The sequence below is a fragment of the Microtus ochrogaster genome, chromosome 5 (assembly GCF_000317375.1).
Source record: "Microtus ochrogaster isolate Prairie Vole_2 chromosome 5, MicOch1.0, whole genome shotgun sequence".
NCBI classification, from domain to species: domain Eukaryota; kingdom Metazoa; phylum Chordata; class Mammalia; order Rodentia; family Cricetidae; genus Microtus; species Microtus ochrogaster.
In genome coordinates this window covers 32,375,378-32,399,066 of record NC_022012.1, presented here as the reverse complement: position 1 = coordinate 32,399,066, position 23,689 = coordinate 32,375,378, and the positions used below count along the sequence as shown (strand labels likewise).

General features: G+C 37.7%; 1 pseudogene; it reads right to left on the bottom strand.

The window, feature by feature from the left end:
• Positions 1-342: 342 nt before the first annotated feature.
• Positions 343-19,256, bottom strand: LOC102002062 (annotated as a pseudogene).
• Between the last annotated feature and the right edge of the window lie 4,433 nt (positions 19,257-23,689).

Here is a 23,689-nt window from a genome sequence, read left to right as displayed (position 1 = left end):
TAACAAAAATGCTGATTCTTTAATTAAGCATTGCCCAAGATCTATGCTAAAGTACATACTTGAGATTCCATGTCCCTTATTTTACTGAAATTTCTCTGGAAACCTTCAAGTGTTTTTCTGCATTTAACTAAAATAAAAGTTGCAATGAAGAAAACATGATGAGAGACAACAGTAACTTCTCATTGAAGAAATGATGGGAAAAGATCTGACCCAGTAGGATTTGGAATAGGTAAGCAAGAATGTGGGCACACCCGTTATTGTTAGGACAAAAAAGAAAAGGGTTAAGATAAAACCCAGGGACTCGGTGGTAGATAGGAAATGCTCATTTAATGAATGGTATTCTCAAAAGCCAAAGACAGCAGGAGTCACAGACACTTTCAGGAGACTATTGGCAGCTTGCACAAGCATGGGGATGAAGGATCCTTTGAGGAGGGAAAAAAGAGTCATAACTATGGGACATGGGAGGAAAGGAAGGCTCTTTTTTTTAAGCCTTCTTCAATTATTCCCTTTGACCTTGATTTAACTTCAAGCAAGGTGCAAATTCTATACCTTTTCTTGTTCTGATTCTATTTTTGTCTATTCTGTCCACAGCAACACAACAACTAGTACATAATAAACATCCAGGAGTACTTGTTACATGCCTAGGACTAGTTTTATTCAATTAAATATCCACATCTATGTTCCTTTCCTCTGCTTATCTTGTACCTACCGGCAAGTATATGTCATCCTAATCCTGGAAAGGAAGGATTAGTTGAGGAAACAGACAATGCTCTGAGATAACATGGTAGTGGCAACTATGTGAACTCTCTAGTATTCACCCTCTGCTACACATAAAGGCAGAGCTCTTGGCACACATCTGGAAAAAAAAAGGAGAGGGGGGCCCGTATCCTACCTGCATTGTCATGAAGCCAGGCCACTGCCTTCCTTTCTAGAAGCTCCCACTCACACTTCAAGTCCTTGCCATTGGCATGTAGCCAGAGGACAGCCAGTACTGTGGCCCACATTGAAGGCTCCTTATCCTGCAAAATGGACAGAACCTTCTGTGATGTTCTAGGAAGGCCAGCAATCCAGTTGGGAGGAAGCAGAAAGATATATTATCTTCTTCTTCATCACTCCCTGATATGTGGCCACATGGAATCTTGGGCCCATCTTTACCAAACAGCCTGAAGGAGCCTCAGGACAACTTTCAATTACCATGTAGAAAAGAACAGAAGTTGCAATTCAATGTAACCATCATCACATTCTTCAAGACACCACAAGAAAATCAGTACGCAGACGATCAGACTGTACAATGTAATGAAATTTTATATTTGATTTTTTTAAAGTATTTTTTCGTTAATTTTTCTTTGTGTCCTCTCATGGCAAAACAAACACCCCCAAATATAAAACCAAACAACATAACAACAACAAACTGTTTTAATGAAAAACCAACAGCACATTTCAAAACATAAATGCAAGCAATACAAAAATGAAATTAGTTTTTCTAAATTAGTTCTGTAGTAATGATGGATATTGGAATGTAGGCCCACTATTAGTCACCAGTCATATTTCTAAGAGAGACACTTAAGGCATCTTGCTCAGAATTCTATGCAAAACTAACTCTGATTTTTAAAATGTAGTTCTTGAATCTGTACAGCTTAGGATAAATGACTTATGAAAATCCGTAATCATAGCCCAAGAATGAAGCTCATCTTGAGGAATCTTGGTTCAGATCTATTGCTTCACATCTCCTATGGTCATATGACACCTCTGGGTTCAATGTGTAACTATTCTCAAGTCTGTTGCTCTGCCAACTACTCACATAATTGATGATTAAAAAACAAAAGCATTTCTTGACTTCTATTTTCTGCCATATAATTTTTATTAGATTTTCTTCATGAAAACTTAAACATACTGAGTAGAGATTTAAGGGATTGCGATTTTTCCTATAAATCATCATTTTTTTCTGTCATCTCATAAAAAATTGATAGATTATATTATAGCTTCATTAACATCATCATTGAAAATATAGACATGTTAACATTTAGAGCTTAGCTGGTTCAAATTTAGCTTCATATTTTGTCATCAATTTGATATATAATAGTACTACTTTTAAGTTAACTATATCCAATCAGAGGATCTGTCATTTAAAATTTTTAAGTATCCAAATGAAATTTAGATAACACCATGAGATATATGCTCAAATTTACTATTCTTTTTTTTTTTTACTTGATTCAGTTCATGACCTCTTATTTTCTAGAGGTATGTTCTGCTGGTGACCAATGTCTCCAGCTAGTAGTGAATCTTATTTTTAAAAATTAAAGGTTAAAAATGAATTATCATTTTGTCAAGGAGTGAATGTAAAACAATTTTGATGAAATATTTTCATAGTTTTACCCTAAGTATTTAAGTTTGCATTTTCAGCATCGATACTTCTGTTAACTAAAACAATTGTATCACATACGTATAGCCAGCCAAAACTAGAAGATAGAGTCCAAGTAGATAACTAAAGAATATGTGAAGTTTATTTTATTATGTCTCACATTCTAATAATGCAGAGCAATATTTCTTCTTCATTATTAGTTAAATGTTTTATTGAAGAGGATTTTTTTTCCCAAATAGTATTAGAAGACCCAAAAGGTAACCTAAAATTCTAAATGAAGTTTATTTCTTATTTAACCTATTTAAGAACATTTAAAATAAACAATACTGGTACTGTTATTGGAGTCTCTGCAGACAGGATATCCTAGCATTGAATCTAGTTCTGCAATGACTAGTGCAAAGTATTCATGTTCTCAATACTTATTTCTTCATTTATACATAGCCATATAAATAGAACATGCCTTAACAAACAGAATCAGGAAAAATAAGTATATTTATATTAAGAATACTAAGTGCTTAAAAAACTATCTGGTACTGTGTGAAGATAAAATGATATTTTTACAAACATATCTAAGGGAATATGATAACACAGAAGAGAATTTTCTTTCCCTTTGACATCCATGAGTCTGATCATACCTTACAACAGCTAAGCTATTAATTTCATGTTGTTTATACTCTGGCTTAAATGGAAATAATTTCACCTTCTAGATGATACACATTAATTTCACATTTGCATTATCTATATTCTTATTTCTTAGCTTGGCCCTTGTTCATTTCAATTTCTATCATTATCCTACCATAATGAATCACACACACACACACAGAGATACCACTTTGTATCTCACCTTGGCAGGGTTTGCAGCCTTGATATCTTCCAAACTAGTGCCCAGGATCTTAGACAGATCCTCATCCAACTCCCAGGAGCCATTGGCATTTTGAAGTGAAATCAGCTGAATAGAAAATTTTCTCCAAAACCTTTTGTGAAAAAAATGAAAGAGATATCATAGGAAATCATAGAGGTCCTGTGATCACAGGCCAACCAAGAAAGTCCTCTGAGATCAGAGATTGTAGTGAGACTTCTGCAGGATATCCACTGACTAATCTGTGATGGGTGGCTAGTTGATCTGGTCACTGAAGACAACAGCAGCAGAGTCTTCTAGGGTCAGGCCTTGATGACAGGTGGACTGTGTAGGCAGATATTGGTAAGAGGACTCAAAAAATTAGAGCTCACTCAATTACAGTAGATTAGGAGGCATCAAGTATTGTATCAATTGTAAATTACAGGAGGTTAGAAAGTATCAAGGTATTATAGACTAATGAAGCTGGATTATTTCTGGCAAATATATGTAAATGTCATATCTCACCTCCTGTCTGATGCCTCTAATAATTCACTCCATCGACAGAGAAAGCTCCAAGATGAAGAGGATGGTAGGTTAGTTTGTGAATGCCAGAAGTCAAGGACTTAATCTGAGGCCCATTTTACCTTTCTTGTTGTTTTGAAAGTTGGCTTTCTTGGTGTAAGAGTCTGATGTTTTCACCATGCTTACAGATTCTAATTTTCTCTTATAAGGATTTAAAGGGTCATAAAATCCAACACCTGTGACAAACAAACATTGCTGAGAAAACTGTTCCTAGGAAAAAACTCCCCCAAACTCAGAGTAAGTCTTTATGGCCTCTCAATATGCTCACCATATTCGGGTACTCCAAACAATATCGTACTGTCTTTGCATACTTCATCTGCCAAGTGGGAAAGTGAACCCGGCGAAGGCTCATCATAGTCTGTGTTGTGCAGCAAGAAAAGACTTAAAAAATGTGAATATTCCAAACTTGAACCCTTCAGCTTCCACCTAACAATGATGTTTCATTACAGTGTATCCTTCTCCAATATGGAGACATATCTGATCATTCTACTTCCTATTGACTTTTCTAGAACTTCTGACATGTGCTGAACAATCACAGCTGTGTCTTACCTGCAATACTGAAGGATTCTTCCAGATAATCCTCAATTTGAAAAGATCTTTTACTGTCTCACAAAGCTATTTTATGTCTGCCCATTTCAAACAAAGCTCAACCCTAAGGACCCAGGTTCAGAAGGTTAGCTTGGCAATTGTCTAAGCGTAAAATAAATCCTTCTCTCACACCTGGGTTGTCTTCTGTATGTCCCTATTACTATCAACCATCAAGTAATAAAATCACCTCCTGCCAGTAACCAAAGTACACAAAAGTCATGCCACAGGCTCCCAGTGGACTCTAAGCTCTTTTGTAAATTTGAGCATTTTCATCACCCATGTTTCTTAAAAGAAAGATGTTGCCTTCCTCAGACCCAGTACCTATTACTCTAACACAGATCTCCCATACCCTCAAGTCAAAGGTATTATTCAGAATTGTTTTTGTATAAAAAATTTTAATTTTATTTTGAAATACAGCAACATATTTCTAGTCATTTAACTTAGGGTTTCCTTTATAAAATTAGTCTTTGACATGACCTTTTAAGTCTCTGATTCTTATATTTTTTCAAATATATCACCCTCATTCAAACTTTAACTTTTAATCAACCTCAACTTCAATCAAGCAAATCATCTCCCTCTTCACTATCTTCAATCTTAGCCACAACTTCTAATCATCAGAAAAATCCCACTTTAGAAATCAATTCATCCCTTAACCCAATTTATTCTTAAAGTTGATGACACCTGCTGTAAATTATTGGGAAATCCAAATACTCTAATTAGGGCTTATATATACTGAAACAGGCACCAAATACATCTTTACCTTATGCCATCTCAGCCACTGACTAGACATCAAGAACAGAAGTTAGATTCAAATTAAAAGATTTGTTAAACCAATGTTTATAGATGCTCTTGAATCGTAGTATGTCCTGATCATCTCTGTACATCTGTAATAAATCTCTGCCCCAGATAGATAGAACCTACTTCTCTTGAAAATTTAAAGTAAGTCATACATTGTAGGTATGGAAGGAAGGAGAAAACATAACAAATTTAAGAAATGCAATTAAATTCAAAGTTTTATATTGTGAAACTTATTATCATTTATATTATGGGCTTAGATATTTAAGAACTATTATAAAAGAGTTTAAATTGGGATAAAACTTACAATAATCAAATCCACATACAGCCAAATCTTGAAGCATCATTGGCCAAAAAATCGCTCTGTGAGCCAGAGGCCCCTGCACTGGCTGATTGAGCTCCTTGTTAATGGCAATGAAAGCTGTGAAGGAGCTGAGGACCCCAGACTGAATGCTGATGTTCACCACATCCTCCTTTTCTCCTTCTGAAGTCTCATGGGAGCCTAAGTCCTTCCTCTGAATCAAGGACTTTGCAGCCAACCGATGAATGGTGAAGCTGAAAGAAAATACTGGAGAAAATTAAAGAAAAGCAACCTCAAGTGACGTTCCAACGACTTTTTAAAGCTAGAGGATGAAAAGGAATGTGGAGACAAAGAGTTTAGATGAATGAATCAGGAAAAGAAGAGCTTAGAGGAAGCACCAGAGCACAGTGACAAAAATACCTGAGAATGGCAGAGGAAAAAGAAAGGGAGTGTGGTGACCTCAATAAGAATGGCCCCCTCAGACTAAGGTGTTTGAATGCTTGTCCAATAGGAAGTGGCACTAATGGGAGGTGTGGTCTTATTCTTGCAGGTGTATCCTTGGAGGAAGTGTGCCATTGTGGAGGTAGACTTTAAAGTCTCAGATGATTGAGGCCATGTAAGTAGCCTATGCAATATTTTGATTCAGTGTGGCATTCCTTTTTTACGGCCTCAGATCAAGAGGTTGAACTCTCACCTCCTCCTCCAACACCATGTCAGCCTGCATGCCACCTTGCTTCTTGCCATGACCATAATGGTCTAACCCCCTTTACCATAAGCCAGTCCCAATTAAATATTTTCCCTTATAAGAGTTGTTGTCCTTTCACGACAATAGAAAACCTAACCAAATCAGTGAGAGAAAGAAAAAGAAGAGAAGGGAGAGTAGGGAAATGTGGAGATGGAGAAGTAGAGCTGAATTCTTACCTGTTATTTGCCTTGGGTTGTAGGGAAAATGTCACCCTGTTTTCAAGACTCCTACCCTGGAGGGTATACTTGAGGAACACTTCTCCTGAGCTCTCCACTTGCTACAAGGAAGAGGAGAACCAGAGTGGCAAAACAGACACACAACAAGGAAAATGGTGAGCACTAGGGAAGCTCCTGAACTCAAGGCAATGTTACACTAAGAATCATGTACTACAAGATAACATATAGTGGGCATGAAGGAGAGGATGGGAGTATTGGTGCCTGGCAAGTGACATATCTTGTTGAAATCCCAAACAAACATCTGTGGCCATTAAACTGCTGATGCAGTGTTTCATTAAGTAAGTGAATGAACAAAAATTTGAACTCACAGGCAGAGTCCCAGTCAATTGGGCATAGATGATTAACCTCTGACCCCTAAAGATGACAGTATGCTCTGGTGAAAGCATGGTAGCTGACAGACCAGGAGGCAATTTCCAGCTCAGAGAAATGTCACCCACTGATGCGTTTAGAGCAAACTTCAGAGACCCAAGAGCCTGTTGGAGGAGAAAAAGAGCCAGAATTATATACAAGAAAGATAATAATGGCAGTCATCCATTGAGTATTTATCAGGACCTAGGATGCAAAGTATGACTTATTTAGTCACCAATGCTAAGAGAAAAAGGCAATTCTCTTTCTGATTATATGTCTGGAAAAGTTATACTTGAGAGATGTAAAATGCAGATGTGAATGTGGGCAATAGTTAAGGATGGAGACTTCTTCAAATATGAGTTAGAGAAGGGATATGAACAACATGGAAAGTTTAGCTGAGAAATATCAGAAATGTCTTGCATTTTTGTATACTAATAATCAAATGTGAACTAATTATGTCTTTGAGCCTATCACATACACACAAACACACACAGAGATACACACACACACACACAAACACATATACAAAAACACCTGTCTTTTCTTTTTTGCCTTTTGCATGGATAATGAATTTCTACCTGATCTGCTGAGAACACAGACTAGTCTCAGACAGAGCCATCAAAGCTTTCACCTTCTTCCTCGTTTGGAAAACAAAAGTCACAACTTCTTTATCTATTTGCTCTCTGGATTTCCAGCTACTACTGTCTGATACCAGTCTTTAGGTATTAGAGCGGAACACTTTTTAGCAAAGTATCAAGTAGCTCATAATGTCTGTGGCCTGAGACTCATAACAGTGTGTCCTCCAGGAGAATGGATCATGTGACTTTGCAGCAGTCTCCCTTCCTTTCCTACACACTCTGTACATTCAACTCTAGACACACTGCCTACTCTCACCTTGGTCTGCATCCTGTCCTTGTCTGTGATAAGCTCTGCAGTGCCACCTGACACCCTGGCAATGCTTTTGATTAAACTGGTGGAGGCTCCTTCTCCAATACCAAATGAGAAGCATCTGCAACAGAGACATGAAGAACATTAGACACAGATTTTCCATAACAGAATTATCAGTTAACATGTACTGGTAAAGATGTCATGAAGAGATAAGTTATTTACCTCAAAGTCAGTGCAATACAATAATCTTTTTTTTTTAGAAATCAGATTCTATTTCTATGGAATTTAATAAACATTTAAATAAATGAAACAAGGTTTTTTATAACGAAAGGCTTATTTCCATTTGTTAATGAAGATTTGGGGCTTGGGACATTTGAAATATTTGTTCTAAGTTCTGTTTTTTCTTTATCTATGAATTTCCTCTAGTAAAGTCAAGTAAAAATATAAATATTTTTCAAAATTAAATAGTCAGGCAAATGCACTGACACCGTAGGTGATATATTCAGTATTTGTGGATTTTTCATTAATGTGAGTCATCAGCTTTAAATCCCGTGACATGGGACATTAGAAATAGTGTTTTCCATATGGAAGTTTGAGGACCAAAGTTTATACTGCCGTTTTATTCCTTCTTAATAACCTATGAAGCAGTAACTATGGTCTTTAGCATTTTTAAATTGATTGATAAGACAAACTGATTGGTGGAGTTTCCAGCACTTACTCTGGCAGATGAGCTGAAGACAAAATATACAAACTCTTAGATTCTGACAATGAAGAACTTATACAAGGATCAAATAAAACACTGAGTTCTACTCACAGAAATACTTGACTAAGTTATTCAAGCCAGAGAGAACTAGAGACCTATAAACAGTAATTCTAGCAATTCTTGTTAAGGCAGACAACTACTAAGACAAGAGGCTCCAATAACTGCTGAGAAATATGAAGCTAGAAGCTAATACCTGGATATGGTGTTTGGAAATGAGAAATAAGCCTGTATATTTTGTCTTTTTACCATTTGAATCATGTGGCAAGTACGGATGGCTGAGCACCTAAGCTGTTTTAGAGAAAGTAGAAAAGTTGTAGATTTTTAAGTTTTGTCAGTGAGAGGTGTCCCTGAAAACACCTGAGGATATTTCACAAACAAATGTAGAAATACTAACACCTGGGAGATAGAGATGCTGAGAAATGGTCCAGCCATGAAATTCATCAAGCTTTATCTGCATTCAGGCTTTTGGCTCCTAGTCTAGACACACATTGAAATCAAAGAATACGACCTATCAGGCGAAAGATTCCATCTAAATACAATAGTCCAAAAACACCTACAAAGTCCAGTATGTTCGCCTAGCACATTGGCCATTTCTAATGAACAATTAAGTAAGAAAATTTTCATAAAATAGTAAAATGGCAGTGTTTATAGTTCATTTTTATGCAAGGAATACAAAGATACCAAAACCTCACAATATAATTTAAAATTCATTTGATTATGGCACCCAAACATTTGGTGAGAATATCCACATAAAGACTAAAAAAACCACTTTTTTTAAAAAAGACTTCAAGACCCACAAAAGCAGGAGTCATTTGGAGCTTTTTGTAAGCCACACATTTTCAGATAGGTTCTGTTTGCTGGTGGTAAGCAGGGGGAAAGCTCTTCTAATAGAAGTCTTCTGGACTTAACCTTAGCAGCCAAATCTGCCTGGTTTGTGTTGGTAGCACAAATGGCTCTGGTTCTTTCAAGAGTTCCTGCGATGGAGAACTTTAATGGGTTTTGTGAGTAACATGTTAAAAATTGCTTACTAATGACATAGACCTGATGTATCCCTGGAATTGGGTCAATAAACATGGTTCACAGATATACCTCTAATACCTCTGCCATATTGGATGGAGTGGAGCCCACAGGCAAAGTTACAGCCTTAGTCTTAGACATGCTAGCTTAGAATATAAGAAACAAACAAACATAAACAAAACAAAACAGAAAACACAATTCTCCTGGTCAGAAAATGATTACAGATACATACTAAGACAGATTCAGACAAAAAGACCTCTGTATGTGTCACAGTGTTGGATTAGAAGAGAGATAAGAAAGAATAATGACAGTACAGACATTCATAGATTAAAAAATAAAAATAATAAGGTATATATTAAAAATAGAGTAAAAATAAGTCATGTAAAGACAGAATAACATTGCTTTTTCTTTGGATTTCCTGACCTTTAATAAGTGAACTGCTAAAAAAATTGATTCTGTGGACTGCTAAGCTAAACCAACATATATATTATAAAAGTTTAATATCTTCAAAAATTGAGTCTAATGATATGCTACTTTGGAAAAGAGGTTCTGTTTCGGTTTCCAGAGAGGATTAGAACATGTGGATTCTATCCAGGTTAATCTGGTTTGATGAAACAAGACCCTCCAAAATTGTAAGAGAGATAGTCTACGTGTCTGAAGAAGGCTTTACCTTGGAAATCTGGATTACTAAATAAAATCCCAATGCCAGGAAAAGGATAGCCACTTATGAGTTGTTGGTCAACGAGTCACAGAAAATAAGACAGAGTCTAGCCATTCTTCATGATTGCCAACCCAAGAGAAATGTGAAGATACTAATGCTGAAGCAACAACAACCTTGGTTGTATGATATAGAGAAATCAAGAAATATGATAAAGGCTGCTGAGAGTTGAAGCATGATTAATAAAAACAGATATTGGGGTTCAATCTGAACATCAGAAAAGCAAAGTAGTCTGACACTGGCTCTTACTTAGACCTCAGTCCAAAAATAGTTATATTGCCTCCAGGAAATCTCAGAATAAGACGGAGACTGAGAGCTGTCTCTTCCTGTTTTATAGTCCTCTCTAGTTCTGGGATTAAGGGTGTGTACCACTACTACCTGGTTTCTACGACAAACTTGCATGGCTACTGGGATAAAAAGTGTGTGTTATTGTGGCTACTGGGATTATAGGTGTGTATCATTGCTGCCTGGTCTGTAAAGCTGGCCAGTGTGACTGTTATACTTTTGTGATATTCAGGGAAGCTTTTTTATTAAAATACAAATTAAAGGCCACTATAGGGAGAGAAAAGAAAACAATGGTCTGAACCATCTTTGAGCCATACAAAATATAATACCATCTGCCTGGGACAGTATGCTCACTGATGCAATATTTGAATGACCATTATGGGAGTGACATCCTAAGAATCAGTGAAAGATGTACTCATTGCCCTCAGTAGTATACCCAAGGTTAAACCCACCAGAATTCAATGGTCAGTTCTAATCCAGTGATCATAGAGATGGCACTGATTAAATAAAACTGGTCATGCTCTAAAACAAAAAGACAAATCTATAAGAAGAACAAGTAGGGAAGGGAAGATTGATGGAGATGGGGGGAAATAGGAAAGAATGGGAAGAAATAGTAACCAGAATGTATATGTATATAATATATACATTCTGGTTAATATATATATATATATATACATATATACATATATATGTGTATATATATATCTGATAAAGAACCAATAAAAGAGCAAAATCCTTTGAAAGGAAAATGTAAAACATCAGAATAACTTGAATAAAGAAAAAACTTAACAGAACACATACAAAAGTTATAATCCTAAAGAAAAACTTCAGAGACTAGAAATTCAGATGGTAATTACTTGAGTCATGGATGGTAGCCCATGGCTCAATCCCAAAACTCTAGAGGCAGCGGCAGGCAGAATAACACCCAGTGAGACCAGCCTGAGCTAGTAAAGGAGTTCCAGACCATTCAGAACTGGACACAGAATCCTACCTTAGAAAACAAAGAAGAGGAAAGTTTTGATAGTGAAAATGTACACTACAGAATAAGAAAATAGCTATCATTATATTCATATTCAAAACATAAAAACAAATACATCTCAGTAAAAACAGGAAATATACTAGAGAAGACAAAAACAGAAGTATAGAGATTTGAAGGAATATCAAAAGAGGCCACTCTATTGCCTATTAAATATTAAAAGTAGTATGAAGTAGATTTGTCAGGAAAATAAAACATTAAACCCAGAGACACTCTGGTCCCATGCACAAAACTGGCTAAATTTTAAGAACGTAAATACCCAAATTATGTGGAAAGAAAGTTACTAGAAACCATTTGTCAAGTCGATGAGAGTTAAATTACTACTACCATTCCACAGAAATTGGACAACTCTGTCTACTTAAAGAACAGTACATTTGGATATGTTCATGTGACTGTGCTTTACATTCTGCAGTGTTGTGGTCCAGTATTGCTTTAAAATACATGGCAACATGCACCTTTAGCTTACTCATATCCTTCCATATAAATCAAATCAGCAGTAGATGGCTTGTGATATGTAATACAATCACTACAGAGTCCAAAGAAAGTCGATCATTATGAACATCTATATAATATACACTGAGCTACTTCAAAGAAAAACATACCCTTGTGCAACTTGACTATGGTTCCATGTAAACTAAGTGTACATCTAAACAAACTGGTGAAATTAAAAATAAAAGTGAGATATATGGAAAGTCATGCATACCACAAAACTCAGTATAATACCAAATCAAGAAGACTTCACATAATTCACAAAAGTTATTCTTGAGCTAGGTTTAAATTAGTGAGTGATGGAAAAAGAGCAAAAGACTGATAACTGTCTAGTGCTAGACCAGTGATATGTGAGCAGAGTGCATACTTTGACAGTTCATCTACCCAGTTAACAATGATTTAAGTAACTTTCTATTTTTAACTGCCAGTACCTAAGTAATGAAAACATAATTCAATATATCCTTCAGAGCTTTGGAAAAATAAAGTCTAATGACCTATTGGAGTCAATGTTAAGTGGAAAACTATTTTTTTAAAAAAAATTATAAAAATTAAAGGGCAGCTAGTTAACTGGAAAATCCTTAAGTCACTCTGTCCTTTTAGAAACGTGAGACCCCATGATAACATGTGGAAGAACCCCTATGTGGTGCTGCTTAGGGTCCAAGCAGAACAGTAGAAACCATACTCCCCCATACCTGTGCTTCTTGCTGTTTAACTGAACTTCTTTAATGACCCTAAATGTGTCAGCAACTTCTCCATCTGTGAAGACGAAGAGCTGAAAAGAAAGAAAGAAAGAAAGAAAGAGAAAGAAAGAAAGAAAGAAAGAAAAAACCCAGATGTATTTATCAAGCTTCTGTCGAGTTCAATAAAGGCAACAGCTTTGGTCCTCATGGCTCACAACTTTTTCCAGTCTTTATAACTTCTTCACACAGGGCTGGGGACCCTAGTGCTCCACTGTCATTTGCTCAGTGCTGCCACAGAGACTCTTCAGTGGAAAGTTTCACACCTTGGGAAGTTTCACATCCTCCCATGCAACTTGCACCTTAAATGTCTATGGTACCACAAATGAGGGTTAACTCCCTGTCCCATAGAATAAAGGAAGAACGCTGTCTCTGAGGTTTTTTTTTCTTTGCACAATAATAGATGACTTAAATTTACACACTATTTACACAATTTTATCGAGAGAACTGGAAATCAGGGTAGTGGATCATTTCACACTTTTTCTCTATTAGCTTCAATCCAAAGCTCACCTGTAAGGGATGTCCAAGGATGGAGGGAGCTTTGTAAATATCGCAGAGTGGTCTCAGGATTTTAGTGCCCCCTAGGTCTGCTTCTAAATCCTGCACCCTTTGCACTGCCTCCTCCATTGTTTCCTGAGTGTACTTCACACTCTCCCTTAGAGAAACAAGCATGACTAGTCACATGGCAATAGTGCAACTTGCTATTCCTATTACAAAATGACTATCACAAAATATTGTTCCTATTTCAAAACTACTCTGTCACATTAAAAGTGCAGATCGTCCTTTAAAGTACATTCTTTTACATTCCATGGTTTTCACAGAAACTTACAGGAAGAATTTTTCATAGGAAGATCCAAATCCATAGATGTTGAAATAGCACCCCATAGGCAAACTCTTCAGCAATAGCAGCAGAGTTTCCTGAGGGTGAGAGAAGATGAGGAGATGGAGTGAGAGAAAGCTCAACCAAGCATCCAGACCCCAGTCTGGTTCCTAATGATATAAAAATACATCATGTTATGTCACCTTTTATTTTAAGGCTGGGATCAGAATGGGCATGCTTATTATTGCTCAAATGGAGAATGGAACTACAGCTATAAGTTGACCATACACATGCCCTTCCCAACCATCCTCACATGGCACTGCTGAACCATGAAGAATCTTGCTTTAACTTGGCAGCCTCTATGCGTAACTGAGAATGCATCTGGTTGTTCATGGGCTGTAGAGAGACCCCGCCTTTTGGGGTGGGACAGCCTCGGGCGAATGTTTTTACTAATTAATTGGGACGCGTGGACTGGAGCCCTTTCTGTTTCCGGTTTATGGTGGATCGCTGAACTCTGGGTGTGTGAGTGTGCTTTTATATTAAAATTGTCTTCTTGTACCCACTGGCCTGGATTAATTAAATTCGCCTTCATTTTGGCCCCCACCGGGTGTGTGAGTGTGCTTTTATATTAAAATTGTCTTCTTGTACCCACTGGCCTGGATTAATTAAATTTGCCTTCAATGGGCAATCCCATACTTCCTGAGCGGTCCATGAGGAACACAAATTCTCCATAGGCCTTTGAGGCCTCTACTTCTGGGATATCTGGATAGAAACTCACCATTGCAGAAGGAGCTCCCATCAAACTATCTGTACATAAATGAGAAGAACCCTGTAAGGTACAAGGTAACACATGTGTCCTAGAGTTCCCAAGAACCAATTGTCAATTCAATAGAGAACCGAGAAGCTCCAATCAAAAACCCCTTGTTTGCTCTTCTTGTGCTGTGTGCACAGGAGTAAATGTGAGTTGGCAGCATAAAAGAGAAGGAAGCAGAACAGGAGTGAGAGGAAGGAAAACATAGTAAGAGTTAACAAACAAACAAAAAAAACTTAGCAGTATCAGTATGTGCAAATTCTAGGCACCCTAACAATTGAATAGGGTACATTAGTTTTACACCTTCCATCAAGAGATAAAGATACAGCCAGGATTCCCAATACAGGTAAATCTCTTCAAATCTTATTACTAGGAAAGTCATCACATGGGTCACTGATTACATCTTATGTTCCTTGAAAGCCTGCAAACTTAATTACAGAAAAGAGATGAGAAAATCTTCATGGAACCAAGGAGATGTCTCAGAAAGGAAGAAAATGAGACCTCGGTTATCACATATTACATTATAGCTTCATGAGTTTCTGAAGAGTTTCTTCCTGACTGAAGACCAAGTTTGAGTTTTAAATTTCAAGATACTCAAAAAGAAGATCAAGAAAACAACAACTGAAACAGCATAGAGGTACAGGGAAATGAGGAAGTTACAAGAAACCCAGGGAAGCTGAAATTCCCCTCAGCAGCCTCAGAGAGGAGTGGCCAAATATTGAGAGAAAAGAAAAAGCCCCTACATACGGTTCAGCATGAAGTCACCATTGTCAAATATTGATAATGTTATATTGGTGGGGATTGAGTATAAAAACTCAGCATCTTGGTAAAGTCCACATGGTGCATACTACTACACTGACATTAATCCAAGCCCAGCTGTCACACTGAGAACACAATGCCCCCAAGGATCTTCCGTATATTGAACCTGGAAATGTAAAGTTGCAGCCACCTTCTTGGTCATGTGAGGATCCCTGCAAACTTTTGCAGAATGGGCCAGAAGAGTCAAAGGGAACAAAAACACCCATGTGGGCTATGCCAGGTTTAATAAAAGTTAAGTGCACTCATAAGGAAATGTTTTAAGTGACAATCACTAGATGTAGATAAGAGACAAAACTCACTGGCAAGCTATATGTAGTGTTAAAAAAAGTTGCAGTAAGCTGCAACAAGACAGCTTGAGGTGGATACTTGTGATTTTTTTCATAGTTTAATCTCTACAGGACACAGAGGACCTAAAATCAATTTTGTTTTGGCCACTCCTATTAATCCTAATTAAAACTGAAAGAACTGGCAGGAAGGTTACATCCAGTTGTGATGAATTAATCAATAACACATATGTATTGAAAATGAAATTATTGTCCATGTAAGAAAGATTATTATTTTTATATTGCCTACATTATAGTCAAGTTACTTTCCTAATCAAACTATTATTTTATAAAGTTATTAGGAACTATAACTACTTTTTCTTTCTTATTATTTTGAGACCTTCTATCTAAATTCTTTGTCAATATACATTATTATAGTAAGTGACATAACTCATCAAGTACCTGATGACACAAATAGTGACTACATTATGTTTTTCATCATTTATTAATATTGGATACCATTATATTATCAGTCAATATCATCTGCATAGCATATAGACATTTAGTTTTATTTCAGAAGATTGGGTAATATTAGAATTGTCAAAATAAGTATTCACTTTACTATTTGAAGTCCAAGTACTTTCAAAACATTTGAAACTAATTGGTTTGTTTCAACACTATCTCACAATGTAAGCTCATGATCATCACAGAATGTAAAAATGAGGCTTTATCAGATTTCAACAGCCCTGACCCTATGAAAAAAATAGTAACTAGATTATTTTTATTTGCCATTTTTGTAAGATCAGTCATTGTCACATTGTGATAATATTCTGAGTAACTTCTTATCAATAATTTTGTCATACTTTCCCTCTAATTATCTAGTAATCCATGTAAATTAGCTTATAGTATATGATCACCTGATTACTTATTAGGAGCCTTCTTTTTTCCATGTGGAAATGAAAAGTCAATACTTCAATGGCCATATACTGATCCCAAAGAGCATTAGAAAATCAAGGCTAATTGGTAGTTACATGTTAGAAAGGGACCATCGTGGGAGACAGAAAATACCTGGCTTCATGTCCTGCATCCCCATCTCCACAGCTACACTGGGGCTGTGCACTTCATTGTAGTAAATCAAGAGTTCCACATCCCTGTCAAACTTGTGTCCTTCAGCCAAGGAAACCTGAGTAGCAGACCAGTAGATTACCACCACTGATTACTTCCAGAGATAAGATCAGAGTTCAGGGTTGCAGGATACTTTGGTGAGGATACAATCAGTAGTACACGAAAGACTATTTGAAAAAGGGTCTACACTTTGCCCAGAGTAGGAAAAGTAGATACTGTGTCTCTCCAAGCATGGTCAGAAAAAGCAAGGGAGATATGGGAAGAATGAACAATGACCAAATCAACAATGAAGACAGAGGGGACTGACAATAGTGTTCTCTTTCTATTCACTATTCACCTGAGCAGATGTCTTGTCATCAGCCAGGTACTGCATAGGACTCAAAGAGCAGTTGGACTGGACCTTCTCAATGCCAGGCTGGGAAGTGATGGTGGCAACCATGTTGAGTGTGTAGGGCAGGTTCTCCAAAGGGACTATGGGGGTCTTTATATTCAAGCAACTATTTGAAGATTGTTCTACAATATATATATATATATATATATATATATATATATATATATATATTAATTTTGTTTTCCATGTCAACAATTTCCAGCACAATCATAATTTGGAGTATTTCTTCAGCCTTTCTATGTCTAGTTTTCAAAGGCAGAAATGACTTACCAGAGAGCTGGTATCTTGGATTCAAGACTGCTGGGAGCACATAGCGCAGGGCCCCATCTGTCTCCAGAGGCAGCTCCTGCACATACCTCAGGGTCACTGCCACTTTGGCCCCAGGCTGGAGGTTCCCCACATTGCAAGAAAAGACATCCCTGGAGTAGTCATCCTCTTCCAATAAGGAAGCTTGGTGGCCCTGGGAGAGGGCATCCTCATATTTCCTACGGGCCTAGGGCAAGAGTGGGACAGGTTGAAATAAAATCATATAAATTCAAGAAAATAAAGACTTCTCTGAAGATGTGTCATGGATTGTATGAACCTTATAATTATTGTGGTAGCTTCTAATGGATTCTGTCTGCCTTATTGATTTTAGGCAAAGAGTAATTAGAGGTGAATGAAAGAACAGTCAACATCAGCACTTATGAATTTTTTATAAAGATAAAAAAGTAGAAATCAATTTGAAGTGAGAGCAGAAGAGATAATGTATGTTGTGGTCCAAGCATTATCCAATGAGAATACATGTGACAATCTCTAGGCTAACACCCAAAGTGCAAAGCTTTGGGGATCTGCCTTTTGAATAACCGATACCATTTCGGCAAAACCACTGTGAAAGTATAACATTTCTTTTTTTTCACAGAGAGATTCATCCCAAATAACACCAAATTAAATTAATCAATTATTGACCATAACCTCCTCATGTGGTACTAAACAGGATGATTTTTCATTTGGCTGTATAATCTTTATATATATATAAAGATTATATATATATATGTATATATATATTACATACTGGGTGCCTTGATTTTTTGAAAAGGCTCCAGAGAAACGAAATTCTTATCACTCAGGCACCAGCAGCAAGAAAGCTTCTACTTGGCCTGGAGGCTGGAACTGCCAGGCTGTGGATTTTACACTACCACAGCTCCCCTTTAATCTAGACACCTTAGGTGTTACCTGTAGAGGTCAGATTCCATTCCCTTTGATCAGCAAGCATTTGGTTAAAGTATCAATATGGACCGAGCACCATCCCTTTCCTTCCCTCAGAGTACCTTAGTTGCCATGGCTGCCAAAAACACTGTGTTCCCAGCCTCTACAGGAAGGAAAGTGCTTAGAAAGGGCAATGTGTGCTTTTTTTTCTTTTTCTACAATTATCAATTACAAATTTCTAGCTTAACTAACCAAAAAATGTATTTAACTCACAAATTCCTTTCCCCCCTCTTAGAAATCATAGCCCATTTCTTTATATACTTTCATCAGATATGCCCAAGTGCTTCATAGCCATGTCCCCTCTGAGACCTAAGCAAGGTAACAGGCACCTACTTTGGCAGCCTATTCTGATGTTTAGGCCTTTGGAATGCATGCCTGATGTCCTTGTTATTGCTATCAAGTTCTTAATCATGCCTGTGTGAGTATATAAACCAAAAATCCTGTGGGATAGTAAGAACTTTGGAAGAACATCCAGAGAACACTGATAGAGAGAGATCATAGAGAAAGCATTGGAGGGATATTTTTTTTCAAAGAATAAAGAGACATGAGGGGAAAATATGTTTGAGCTGATTTGTCCACCCTCAGGTCTCTTTTAGTCAGTTTTTGCTTGCTATAGTGTTCCTTCTGGATCCTGAGAGATTTAGGGGGATGTCATCACACATAAATCTTGATAAATTTACTCATCCTTCCAACCTGCATTTTCTCCTGCAGTTTGGCCACAATTTTCTTCCCATCCACCAAGGCTTCAAAGCTGTAGACAGCAGAGTCTTCATCCATAGGGAACACAAAGATTGCCTCCAAGGGGACTTTCTCCTCATTCACATAATTTAAGGTTGCAGAGACACTAGCCACAAAGTCATTGATGGACAAGGTTACTGAGATGCTCTTCAGTGGCACTGAGGAAGATACAAATGTATAGGAGATCAGCAAACTTTACTAGAGCGGCACCACAGATGAGTTGTGCTGGGTCCAATGACCTCATCACTAAGAGTTGTAAGTCAGGCTCACCTGGTTCCTTGTTGCCAGTGATTAGACCACAGTGCTGCTCCATGGAGACTGCACGTTTCTGTGGAAACGACACATCATTAAGAGGTTCATGATAGGGTTACAATATCAATAACTACAGCTTCTGTGCTTCTCTCTAGCAGGAACAGCTTCAAATTCTTAGTGTGGGGCTAAGGATACATGGTGAAAAGGAGGGGAGATGCTGGCGTTAACCCTCCTGATTAATGCTGCTCAGGTGGGGAGGCTGTAAGTGTTCGCTGAACAGGAAATCTCTGAAACACCTTAAAGTGCCACAAGTACCATTCTATATTTACAAAGAGTGTCAAAAAAACTATCCACAGGACTTGGATAGGTACCATAATTTAACTCCAGTCTTCTTCACCTGAGAATCAGAATCAGAGCCATTTTTAATATTTTATTTACTTTTGTGTTGTATGTATGAATATCTGCCTGCATATCTGTGCATCAAATGCAAAAAGATATGCTTATACATGTTATACAAAGCAGGGGCAGAAGAGGACACTGAATCTAATGGGACTGGATTTACAGATGGTTATAAGCTGCTATGCAGGACATGAAATTTGCACTTTGGTCCTCCAGAGTAGAAGGCACAGTTCATAAAGACTGAGCTGACTCTTCAGCCTCTATTGCCACTTCTTCCCAAGCATACCTGTGAGATTCAAATAGCACCCAATATTATATTCCTCATATTTAATCACTGTTCTTTAATACTTAGTATTGAAAATACCCACTGTTTTATTTTTTATATTTATTTCCAACACATTTCCACATGACTCAGTACTGGTCCAATGCAGATTGATTGTGATTTCCTTAATTCTAAATAAACATCTATGTCATCTTGTCTGACAGACCCCCCCCCCCCAGATCTATCACATTGCAACCAATGCTCAGAGAACAGAGAGAAGTGTCAGAAAGTTTCTAAGAGCCCAACGTCACAGAAGACTATCATAAGTCAGTGCCTTCCATCCATGACAGGATCATTGTAGTCATGAACTCAAAGTAGGTGTTGTTAACTGCATAAAACATGCGCCATCAAAACAGTCAATATTTTAGCACAGATCTGGGAGTAGCACATACAGCCCAATCCCTACTTAAGGAGCTTTGCATTTGATATTTTCTTGTAGTGAGACAATCACTTATTTTTCCTTTAGGGAATTGGTTCCTAAAGTAAGTTGCCCATATTCCAAATTATGACCCTGCACTTCTGTACATATTGACAACACAATTGGATTCAATAGGTTAATTAAATAAAATGATATGCTTTTGGGAGACAGACTTTTTAATGGTTGGGACAACCTGGAAGTTGAGACTCAAGGGGATATAATCAAAATATATTGCACACACCTATAACATTTTCAAAAGATAATTTGAAAATATATATATATATATATATATATATATATATATATATATATATATATATTTTTTTTTTTTTCGAGACAGGGTTTTTCTGTGGCTTTGGAGCCTGTCCTGGACTTGGTTTTGTAGACCAGGCTGGTCTCGAATTCACAGAGATCCGCCTGCCTCTGCCTCCCGAGTGCTGGGATTAAAGGTGTGCGCCACCACCGCCCGGCTGAAAATATTATATATTTTAAAAGACATTCTTACACACAAAGATGATAAATTTACAATACTTTTCTTTCTTTTAAAACTGATGACTCTAAATATATTTCATGAATTATGTATTTGTACACGTTTCAGGTAATATGAAGACAAAGAGATAGATTGATTTTACCAAGTAGTGATTTACATGATGATTTTATACACAGAGCATAAAGATTGGGCTAAACCCAATCATGGTCCCAAATAACCCTGGAAACTGTTCTGGGCCTTTCTAAACCAGATCATTTGCTAACTTGTCTCTCATATGGTGACCAGAGTGTCCAACACCAACAAGGGTGGTTTTCACTGAAAATCTATCCTAAGGCACAGAAGGGCCCAGCTGGAAGCACACATAGTGTTTGTTCAGTTTCCTAGATGCCCAGACTTCACTTTCAGATCAGGCTGGAAAACCCTCTTGAAGGATCATCTTTCCATCTCTGGCAATACAAACCAGCAATTCTGAAGGTTTGAGAGGGCTGTTTCTAGGTCCTTCAGGCTGATCCTAAGTACCATTTACAACTCTCAGACTTGGGTTATAGCCAGTTAAAAAAAAAAAAAAAAGAGTTCCCTATTTACCATGGACCTGGCTGAAGGCTGGGGACACCTCTTTCATCTCCTTGGAAACCATCCCTCTGATATGAGTGGTGTTTTCTATACAACTTAAATTAACCACACAAATCAATCAAAGAATGAGCTATGTTTCTACACTTGCTATTTTGGACTATGGGAAGAGTCCTACAACATTAGAACGGCTCAGATGTGGGCAGCAGCACAGAGGTAGCAGCTAAGCAAGGAGGAGGAGGACAGCAAGCCCTGGGAAGGATCTTCCCTGGGGACCAGTAGAGGAGCCTAGAACAAAGGGAAGAATTTCTCCTGACAGCAACAGGAAGTGTAGAGCAGGAGACTCACCTGAGTAGCTCAGTATAAGAATGGACCCTATCTGGAAGCAGAGATCTCAGGAGTCTGAGAGAGGAGAGAGGATGATCAGGGTGCCCTACAAAGAAATGGTGATTTCCTGCTTCGAACCTAAGAAGAAATTTATCTCAATGAGTGTTTCATCCTCTCCCTTGACCCATCCTGAGTCTGCAAGTTTAGGCAAGCCTTCAAAGGCTGTGAGGAAAAGACTGGTTCCAGAGGTGACTAAAGTTACAACCTTAAATTGGATGCAGCTATAGAACCAAGAGCCTTGAGAGTTAAAGCCTTCTCTCAGTTGCAGGCAGAGAGCAGCAAAAGTCAGCAGGCCACACCCTGCTGTTTACTGCATCAGGAAGAGGAAGACTACTGCAGAGAGGCTTATAGAGCCTCGAATTAAAAGAGTTATTTAATATGTAGACTCTCTATTTAAGTTCTTCAGTTCCAGGTATTTTGAAAAAGGCCTAAGTTCCATCTCTCAGATAGGAATGGATTAGTTGGGTGGAGAATGAAAGCTGCATTTCCTTAGGGAAAACTTACCTAAAACTGAGAAAAGAAAAACAAAACCAAGAAGAAACAAGAAAGACATATTTTGTGAGTCAGAGGAAGAATGAAAATAAGAAGAAGGTGGGGGGAGATGAACCTGAAAAAGAGGTCATTTTTGTACTATTAATCTAGAGAAATCTTGAGGCATCATAGGCCAGGATGAGTTTCTACTGCTACCACCCCCAGACCCCAGGGCTTCCAGCTAAAATGCATTTACAATTCTTTGTGGGGCTGGCTAGAACAAAAGGTTCTTACCCTTCAGATGCAGCAGATAGGGTTCTCCCCAGAGAGCAGAGCAGAGTCTGCACCCACTTCTGCAAGTCCCCTCAGCTTAGAGTGCTGTAAAGGAAAGTGAAAGCAGCTGGAGTCAAACTTTCAGGAAGACCTGCCCGCTTCTAGGGATCAGCTATAAAGTTTCAATTGTATGATAAAGGGATGGACTGAAAATTCTCAGTCAAGTATTGAATGTCTGCTTGTTGTTTAATGAAAGCGTTTTTTTTTTTTTTAATTAATAGCAATTGTCAGTTTTCCTCCTGCTTCGTCTACACAGAGAAACAATGTAGGGCAGTCAAATGTGGGGGGTTTGTTTTTTGAGGTTGAATGTTGCAGCTGTACTATCTAAAACTGATATAAAACACTGTACAGCTGTAAGGACATGGAAAACTTTAAGAAGCTTTACTTGATTAAGATCTGGTTAAGACACATGCCCTTTGCGACATAATAGGAGTCAGCAGGGAAAAAAGCAACTCTCCCTAGCAGCTAGCCCCCTGACAACACCCAGCTTTGTGGTCTGGACAGGAGCAGAAGATAACTGCTTGGAGGGAGGCCAGGGGGCATGCACAGTAGCAGAAGTAGCTGCTTAAAGGAGGAAGAGAATATACAGAAATAGTACTCATTAAAACTAACCCCCTTGACCCTGAATAAACCTGGCTTGCGGTTTTTGCCTATATGTTAACCCCACATGATGAGGGGGTCTTTTTCCTACTGTGCTGCATCTAGTAGTGGTCAAGACCTCAGTCTGGTTGGAGAGCATGCTAAATAAACCTTGCTTTTGCATTCTGGACTTGACTGCATTCCGGTGGTGGTTTCTCTGGGGATCACAACTTGAGCACAACACAGTTTTGCAACAAGCTTGATAGATAAGAGCATCCTGGCTGCTACATCTGATGAACAGAAAACTTAGGAGTATCATATGTTAAATTGGCTTTGGCCAATAGGCTATACCTGGAGACAGTACATACATATCTGTTTACACATATTTTGGTCTTAAATTGTGTGTTGTTGAATCTATAAAATTAGTATAAATTCATCATTATCTCCTGGATGGTTTTAAGGTATTATAGGTCAACATGGATATGAAGACTATGCATACATATGCAAATGTAGAATAAATCACAG